The sequence below is a fragment of the Ammospiza nelsoni genome, chromosome 6 (assembly GCF_027579445.1).
Source record: "Ammospiza nelsoni isolate bAmmNel1 chromosome 6, bAmmNel1.pri, whole genome shotgun sequence".
Lineage (NCBI taxonomy): Eukaryota > Metazoa > Chordata > Aves > Passeriformes > Passerellidae > Ammospiza > Ammospiza nelsoni.
The window spans coordinates 8,086,332-8,096,255 of record NC_080638.1 but is presented as its reverse complement, the minus strand read 5'-3'; the positions used below and the strand labels follow the sequence as shown (position 1 = coordinate 8,096,255).

At 41.4% G+C, this 9,924-nt stretch overlaps 1 long non-coding RNA gene across 1 annotated transcript; it reads right to left on the bottom strand.

Annotated features, from left to right (window-relative positions):
• Positions 1-1,461: 1,461 nt before the first annotated feature.
• LOC132074793 (uncharacterized) lies at positions 1,462-7,912 on the bottom strand. Its single transcript, XR_009418653.1, has 4 exons — positions 7,827-7,912; positions 7,573-7,636; positions 6,009-6,053; positions 1,462-3,928 (listed from the first exon to the last, which is right to left on the bottom strand). It is a non-coding gene; the product is annotated as an uncharacterized LOC132074793 (long non-coding RNA).
• Positions 7,913-9,924: the final 2,012 nt, after the last annotated feature.

Below are 9,924 nucleotides of genomic sequence, written 5' to 3'. Positions count from 1 at the left end.
ATCACACAAAGCAAAAGCACATTGACAGTAGTTCCATCCAACCACTATAAGCACAGGTACCTTTGGTTAAACAATGCTTGCTTATTTCAAATACAATACCTGCTTGTGAGCCTTAAAACACAATGCACAGAGCTCCATTAGTAAGCTTTAACCTTCCTAATATCTTGCTAGATAAACTCTTCTGCAACTTAGGGAGTTATTCTAGACAAGTGTTAATACACAGACCATTGTTCTATTTGTCCTTGCTTTTCTACAGTTTAAATAATTTTTCTGCTGACCAATCTCATGGCTACTGCTCAGCTCTGATCACAGTTCTGCTGCCTCTGAGGCCTGCTTTTTGCAGCTTTCCCAAAACCTCTGATTTTACGCATTCCCACAGTACTCAGTGCTGGATGAACCCTAGTGCAGAAACAGAGGAAGCAGGATTTAGAGCGAGTCTACTCACCCAAAGTACTGGGAAAGGAACTCCCTATCAGATGAGTTCTGCAGATCACAGACGGGAGGAAATGCAGTTATAATGGGTTATGCCTGAGAACTGTGCTCACATGCAGTTTCCCTGGGGGTTTTTGGCCCTGCTAGCAAACATCACCCTTGGAAGCACATGAGCAGAAACAGATGGATCCCCCAGTGAGCCCCTTGCTAAGATAACCCTCACAAAAAAACCATTCCATCCCCTGTGGTAAACTATAACTGCTGAACTCCCAGCTGATGGCATTCCTTCCCCAGGGCTCTGTGTTTGTAACTCTGCACATGTTGGGAGTGAGAGCAGCTGAGCTGACACCTTTCTATGGGGAAGAACCTTCAGTTTGCACATCCTTTTCAACCATTTCAAGCAAAGACACTGGCCCACGGTTACAAGGAATAACAGCTGTGGAACTTCTCCTTGAAAATGCTACAGCTGAAATAAAGCTGCCAAGGTGGGCTGATATGGGCCATTCTTGCTTCTCACACAGAACCCGTCACAAAACTAAATGCTGCAACAGGAGCAGACAGCATGCCAAGCAGGCACTGCTGATCTGAAATGTATCCAAAATAACTAAACCTCCTGAGCCTGGAAATCCTGGCTGGAAATTCCATTACAATAAACTTTCCAGCACTGGCACTCTGGGGTTTGAAAAGTAGAGTCTGTTCTCTTGGCCTTGTTAATTCCCTGATTTATCCTCACTTTTGTGTTCAGCCCCAAATAAGTCAGATTCTACTCAATTACAATCTGAACTAGAGAATATTTCCCTACTCAGCTGAGTGGTGTTCCATCACAGTGAAATAAAAAAAGGCTACAAAGATGCAGCACAGGTCTTTTCTTTTCTTAGCTTGCTATGCCTAGTTTTTTATTACTACTCCATTTTTCAAGGAACCTACTTAGACTGGGAGAATACTACCAGCTACCTGCCTATCTGTGAAAGTTATCACAAAAACCAGAAGAAATAATCCGGATTAGGACCAAAAACAGCCCCCCAAAAATTGCCACATCTGCAGAAGAGAATTCCACCAATAAGCCTGTTCTGATGCAGGTATAGCAGGCAGAATTTTTTTCCAAGCAAAATACAGCTGGACCTTGACTAATCTTTCACATTGAAATGAAGTTGTATTTTTGTACCTGGGAAAACTCTAACAAGTATAGTCAAAGAAACTATTCTGACAGAGAAGAAATATTCTGTATTCACATGTCAGAAAGTCTTGGATTAGTTCCTCAATATTTTGGAATTCACTTCCAGTTTTCTTGCCCAGCACAGCAATCACTGCCAGTCTCAGTCACAGGTGCATTGACGGATTCCTGAAAGATGCTGAGGACCAGTCCTAAACTCATTTATGAGTTCAGTTCTGTTATCAGAAGGATAGTATCAATTTTCTTTGTCCCTATCTAGTTTTCTTCCTTGATTTTCAATTTCCCAGCAGGGAAGCCCCAGACTCCCACATTTGTCCTTTCCCTACTGGAAGCCTCCTCAGGGAAGATGAGGCATTATCAGATGTCATTTCTTCCCTTGTCCTGGGGACCCTCAAACACCACCACAGTCTGATTACTTGTTTAGAGACAAAACCATTTTAATTAGTGCTAGGAACCTTGCCCCACCTCTATTGGACTTCTATTTCTCCTTCTGTTGTATTTTTATTTCACCAGACTGCAACTTGTTCAGATTTGTTTGTCAGCAAACCTGGCATGTCAAAAAATTGTTCAACTGAGAAGCTCCATCTCAAAGTGCTTAGGCTATCAGATAACCCAGGCAATGTTTTACTCACACCCTGATAGTTAAAATTATTAAACTTGCATCCCACCTGGCATGTTGACACAGCATTAACAGGAAACAAAGTTCATTTTGTCTACACATGCAAAAATCATGAGGTGAAAGACATGGCAGAGCATTTTGACTGATACAGCAAAGTTCTTACAACATAAAAGAGTAGTGTGTGTGTGTTTTTCCTGGTTTTTTTTTGTTTCTGTATCTTTATTTTTTTTTAATAATACAGAAAGTTCAGTCATTTGAGAAAATCATCATAGAGTAATTGCCACACCAGCGCTATTTAGCATGTTCCTTTCTCCTTTTTTCCCTGACTGAAACCCACATCAAGTAATTACATGCAATTAAACATATTCTTTCCAATGCTTTTGCCTTGTTTTCTTTTTTCATTTCACTACAATTACTGTGAATTCTCTTTTACTCATCAACTTGCACTTTTCAAGCAAATTTTCATGCATTTTATGCATCAAAAGGGCCAATACCTCAAAGAGGAGGATCTTTGTAGTCTGCCCTGATAGAGGGCCATTTCATCCAAATCTCATCATTTTCATCCAAATTTGTTCTGCGCCTCATCAAGGCTCTGATAATGGGCTCTACACAGCAGAAATAGTCAAATTGCAGTTTGAACCAGAGAAATTTTTTTATTTGCTGCAAAGCAGCAATTAAACAAATCTTCAGCTACAAAAGGGAACCTCTCAAACAACAGTGCTGTAAATCAAGCAGTTTGTTCACTTGAGATAGGAACCTAATAAGAGAAAAATATTCTCCAAAAGAATTCATCCCATCATTGAATTTTAGGCTGTTTGAGATGCAGACTGTGTTTGGATGCCTAAGGGGGTCTTAAGAGCTACACAGGCAATGGTATGGTGCAAATAACAAACACATGTGAGTCAGCACTGACAGACAGTAAGGGCAGGATCCCTGTCCTTTATCAAATCACTATGGATAGGATCTTCCCTGTCTCAAATATTTTAGGAGCACAAACACTCTTCAGCCTCCATTAAATAACATGGCACTGACTCCTCTCTATGCCAAGGATAGAAGAAACATGCTACAGCCTCACCTAGAGGAGTTATAACAACTCCCAGTCCTATGCACAGGTGACCTGTCCAATTACTAAGTAAAACAGATTAATAACAGAAATGTAGTCAGAGACCAACAGAACTAATAAAGCTTTTTTTTCATGGCCTCTTCCACAGAAGATCATACTTGTTTCTCATCCTTTCCACGAACCAGTTGCCACCAAAAACATACTGGGAAACCAGAGAGCCTGAAGGAAAACCATTCCTCCATGCACGCCATGTTCTTAGCACTCAAAGCTCCGGGGAATTTTCTTTGAGCAGGTAAGGATATGGTGACAACGCACTTTGAGACTACTACTGCATGATGCTCCCAGGCAATCCATTCAAACAGACTGATTCACCTCAGCCCAGCTGAGCACACCACAGGAGCAGAATAACTCTGCTAGACCTGGTTTCTGTATGGAACAGGCTGATGAGCTCCAGCCACTGTGCTGTGCCCAGTGATTCCAGCTCACCTCCTTGAATTTCTGCTGAAATGGCAGGGCAGGTTGTTGGCACAGGCTGGCACTGGACAGAAGGCAGCACTGGAATCAGCTGGGGGCTCAGGAGCTCCCCACCTGAGAACTCACATGTGTTTTGTTCTGCTGAAAATCCAATTTTGTCACTGGTCTGGAAAGAGGAGTATTCTTGAATCATTTTCATCTGAGAAGCAGTTGAAAATATGTATAGAAATATATTATATATATTATATCGAATATATACTTCATATATATTATATATAATATATATAATTATATATTTTATATCTTATATATTATAAATATATATTATATATAATACCCAGAAAAGTAGGAAGAGGTCTGGTGCTAATACATTCCAATTTTTTCCTCTAGGTGTTAAACCATCCATTTTTGCCTGAACATTGGTTCCCCGTCTGAAGTTAATGAACAGTGAACATGTTATGGACAGTGGAAGCTGAAAGCCAAACTAATTTACAGATGGATCCTGAAAACTCAGCAGAGTTAGACAACTAAAGTCAAAAGGCTCCAATATCTTATTTTCTATTTTAACCTAAAAAGGATAGTCTGGTGATATTTCAGGTTCAAATTGAGGCTGGGATAACAATTACAATTTTAGAAGTAAAATGCCACAAGTTCTGTACATGACTGGAATCAACTTAGTCCACACAGCTATTGGAGGGTGATACCAGCAATAATCAATTCCTACTGTTGTTTCCTGTGAGTATAATGAATTATATAAACATAAATGGTCAAGGGTTAAGTTTATGTTTGGATTCTTCAAAACACAAACTTTTAGGGATTATAATAATGCCTGGCTTTTCCTTCTTCCTCAGAGAATTCTCACCTGGTATTTTGCTTTGACAATTTATGCTTCTACTCTGAATCTGAAAATAATCATCAGTAACTCAAACGGGCATAGGAAAATACATTATTTTTTTCCCAGTCAACCCATGATACCACTGCACAGTTTAATAAGGGAAAGTTTCATTTGCCTTCCAGCCATCAGACACTGGCCAGCATTCAAGCAAGCACATCCATTCAGATGAAGGACTGGCTTGTTGCAGGACTGAGCAGCCAAATTCATCCTTGGAGTGAAACCAATTATTATTTCTAAGGGATATAGGGTGGGCATTAATTTAGGTCATTGTAAGAGGTAAAAGTGGTGTATTTTAGGCATCCTGGCAGGACATACCAGTAGATTAAGATTATATCCTACAGAAAACATGTAAATCTGGCAAACACAGGTTTTATTATTAACTTACATGGAAAAAAAAGAGCAACTGAGTAATAGCTCTATAAAGCATTTATCTCCCCAAAGAAAAACTGCCAAAGTACCCACATCCAGCATCTCTCCTCACCTCATTTTAGACCACATATGGATAGAAAAATGGCACAAATACCAAGATACAATTTAGTGCAAAAGCAAACACCAAAGGCTCAATCTCTGCCACTGAAGGCTGCATTCTTTACGGAGCCCTGTGGTGACTCTGCCCTTTGGACAGAGGAAAACACAGGGAAATCCAGAGCTCCCTATCTCCCGTGTGGGGAACAATGATCACCCATGGAAAAGGAGGCCCCAGTGAAGGAGCATGCCATGAAACTGGCACCAGGGAGCTATTCCAGCCACTGTAACTTACAGCATACTTGGAACCAGGCTAAATTACCATCTGGATTTACCCTCTGCTGACTTTTCACAAGAAAAGATAATTGAGTTTTATTGTCCGGGCTTTTAGGGATTCTCGTTCACAGCCTTAATGGCACAAACTGAGTTTTAATACGGGGAAAGACAATAAGAAAATAACTGCTTTGTCTTCCAATGGCAGAAATTATTTTTAAAAAAGTGGAGGATGAAACTACATGCCCCAAAGACCACAGAACTTCCTTGTGCATCAAAAGCTGTAAGGCAGTGAGGCACAGAGAATTTCTGAATCAGACTGACATTCATCCACAGTGTCTTGGAGTCATAGGGATAGAACTTTCAGTTATGTTTGCTGTCTGGAAAATATCAATAGAAAAGAGAAGCTAGGTAAATACCATTCAGCATCCAGACAGCACTGAGTGGGGCACCCATATCCGCCCCCAGGATTGCAAGGCAAATTCTAACCCCATCTCCAGCAGGAAGGCATCTGCTTGTTTGGTATGAGAGCTCATATATGAGATTCCCCAACATGAAAATTATAAAGCTTTTATAGCGACAAGTGGCATATCATACCACTTCAATTACCTACCTTTCATTACTGCTGTTGGACCAGAAAATGCCATACATGAAGCACCTGCATTATTGAAGTATCAAAAAAAAAAAGCAAAGAATAATAGATATATTTCCATATTTCCTGTAAAATGTTATAAAACACATTACATGACACCTAGATCTTCTAAGCATCTGACTCATCTTTGCTTGTAATGACGAATTTCTTTGAAGCAGAGTTCTGGGCACATCAAGAGACAGAATGTGATCAGGGAGAGTCAGCATGGACTTATCACAGGTAAATAATGCCTGAATGTCACAGACATCTTTCATGAAAAATCCTTTCCTTAGGATTTTTCCTCCTGAGAAGTTGAGAGGCCTCAGGAACAAAATGTAAACATTGATTATCTGCTGCTGTTGAATGCAACAGGTGCATCTGGGATTGGTCTCGTGGTTGTTTCTAATTAATGGCTAATCACAGTCTGCTGGCTTGGACTCTCTGTCCCAGCCACAAATCTTTGTTATCATTCTTTTTCTGTTCTTAGCTGGCCTTCTGATGAAATCCTTTCTTCTATTCATTTAGTATTGTTTTAATATAATATATATATATCATGAAATAACAAATCAATCCTTCTGAATATGGAGTCAGATCCGCATCCTCAGACCCCTGTGAACACCATCACACCTGAACAACCTGGCTACCCTCTATGGCAAAAATCTACATCTGTGGGCAAGGGGAGAGATGTGGGTGTCAGCTACCTTGGCTTTAGCAAGGGTTTTGATGCTGTCTCCCACTACACCCAGAGCCAGCTTCTGGAGCACTGAGCAGCAGCTTTGCATACCTGTGAAGAGGCCCTCAAGAAGACAGAGGCAGGCTGCCTGGCAGCAGGATGGAAGGAAACAGGCACCTGCCTCTGGTGATATTAATGCCATAATACATGCTCATGCAGGAAACATGAAAGGAATTAATCTTCGGGTTTTATTGAATGGATAAAAGAACCTTTTCATGGCTTTACAATCTGTCACGCATTTCAAAATGCTGTACTCAGGGGATTTGACATAGTTCCCACAGGCTGAAGACATTCAAAGGATTAAGAATTTTTTTAAGTTTGTCTGAAGCATCATTTTTCTTCCTTGTCCCGTAATCTGCAGTGCATAAAGTTTGTCTGTAGGTGTGGCTATGAACCACAGTTATTACATATATCTCACAGTGGTATAAACACCAATTTTCAGCAAAATCATTGCTTTATATAGTCACAATGTATTTCTGCATTATATTTGCCAAATCATATTTTAGGAATCATTTGTCATCACAGTCTCAGGAGAATAGCTGTTTACCTAAAGAGTCTGATTCCTTTTAACTTTTCCTGGTTTGGGAGGAAATAAGCTTTGGGGTCTCCAGGATTTAATTGCAAACTCTTTTTTCACTTTCAAGTTTGGGCCCTTGCTTGCTCATGTGAATTGTTTCCCAGCTGTGAAAGGGCATTTCCTACTCCAGCCACCAAGCTGAGCGAGCTAAGATGAAAATTGTGCATTAGAGAAGAAATCAGAATAACTTTAAAGCTCAGAGACTGTCCAAGCACTGAGTGCAAAGAACCACTTACCTGAGATCAAGGCACAGTGGAATCAGCATCAGCAGAAGGAAAACACAAGCAGAGACTCCATCGCCTGCAGAGACCAGACAGCACCTTTGAGTGCCTAAAGGGGCTCTAAGAGAGCTGGAGAGGGACTTTTTACAGTGGCATTGAGTGACAGAACACAGGGGGTTGGCTTCAAACTGAAGGGGTGTTGGATTATATCAGACTCAAGGAAGAAATTATTTACTGTGTGTTGTCATCTTATTGTAAAAGTTCCATACCTTCTTGGTGATTTCTCATGGTCAGGTCCTCACAGCACTGACTCCTCCTCCACAGCTCAGCCAACAAACCCCATCTCTCTTCTCACCTACCTACCCCACTCTTTTATAGCACTCATCCTTGTTGGACACACCTGTGGCCAGTTAAGGACTCTTTTCTAGCACTCATCCTTGTTGGACACACCTGTGGCCTGTTAAGGGCACGGCTGTTCCTAATCTTTGGTGATTAGTACAGCTGTAACTCCTCAGGGGTGAGATTGCCTTCTGCACTATCTTTATTTTCTCACATTCTATCCCCCCCCCAGCTGTGACGCCCTGGCACAGGTTACCCAGAAAAGCTGTGGCTGCTCCATACCTGAAATGTCCAAGGCCAGGTTGGATGGGCCCTGAGAAACCTGATCTAGTGGAAGGTGTCCCCTCCCCATGGCAGGAAATTTGGAACTAGATGGTCTTAAAGGTCCCTTCAAACCCAAAGCATTCTGTGATTCAATGATAATTTGGAATTTAACGACAGTTATGTGATAGTAAAAGATGAGACTGGGTTAAAAACATCTCGTGATTTTTGCTTACCTTCCATAATTGCAACCAGACCAACTAGGTGAAGCAAATGTTTAAATAAAGGAACATAGCGCACATTATAATTTTCAGATTTCAGAATTCTGAAACTAGAGAGGATTCTTTGATCAGATGTATGAAACCTACTCTTCTTTGTAGGTAAGAAGTGCAAACAGGGCTTAAGTGGAATAGCATTCTTGGGTTTCTGTGGGTGAGATGGCTCCTGAGGTGTTAGAAAGTCTCTTTTTTCCCAGCTCCATGACTGAAGTTGAGATTTGTTGGTTTTGTTTTTCAAGGTTGTTTATTTTTTTAAAACTTTTCCATGCCTTCTCTGGCCTGCTGAGATCAGTCCAGCAGGTCAATCAGTGGCACAGTCCCTGCCCTTGGGGTGGTGTTGGCTTTTTATACTAAGAACTACATGTACTTTATTTACAATAATTTTCCAATACCCATCACCTGTGTTAGACAGTCTGTCTCTACCCTAAACCAATCCAGAAGTGTCACCATCACAGCAGAAGATGGAGGACAAGAAGGAGAAGGACAGGACATGCCCAGATTCTTCCATCCTGCCTCTTGAACCCCCATTCTAAAACCTCAAAATTCTACTTCTTCACCCTGTGACAAATTCACTATCATTCTACTCAAACCCTTGTGGCTTGTAACTCCTCACACAAGGTTGGTAATTGTTTCCATGGGCTAAAATCAAAGGCACAGGTGTTTGTGACTCTGTGCCAAGGTCTCTGAGCCCCTGCCAGTGTCTCAATCCTCCAGGGCAGCCAGAGAAATGTCCTGGGTCCCAACACAGCACATTCATTCTCTGCAGAGGAAAGTGTTCTATCCAAGGCAAGCCTTTCTTAAACAGATGACTAAAACACTGCTGTAGATTATTTATTTGTATAATACTCTTCTTCCTGTATCCTATATGCAAATCGTTACAAAACTGGGAGCTATTCCATAACTAATCCCAAGTCCACGGTTCCAAGGTCACATCAATGCAGTCCTGGGTACTTGCAGCAAGGTGGGGAGGAAAAAACCCTCACAGACTATGATAAAGTGAAAGGCTGAATTTTGCGTTCAAAAAGCCAGTTACATTGGGTAGGTTCTTTGATTTTCAAAGACAGCAATGGCTTTTTACGATATATCAAACCCCAAACTCCGTTGCTGTTTATGCTCTGTTTTGAGAAGCAGAATCTCTGTGTAGAGATAACATAGGTGTTTGGAGAGACCTGGATATGCTCTCACAGACATACTCGAGCTCCTTGGTTTGGAAGAGAAACCAAAGCTTGGGGATCATGAAAAGCTCGGGGGAGATCACAGCATGGGCCCCTGATGAATGGGTGCACACAGCAAAGTCTCATGATGGAAAATCGCAGGATAGCAGATAGTCCTGCTGCTGTCAGGACTGGCCTGAGCTTGGTGGTGCCAACATTCCCACTGTGTATCCCTTCCTGGGTGTCGTTTCAGGATCCTCCAGTTAGCAAGGCAATGAAATAAATTTAATCTTTGCATTGCAGCCACAGCTTTGTGGTTGCTCTGGCTGCCTGCC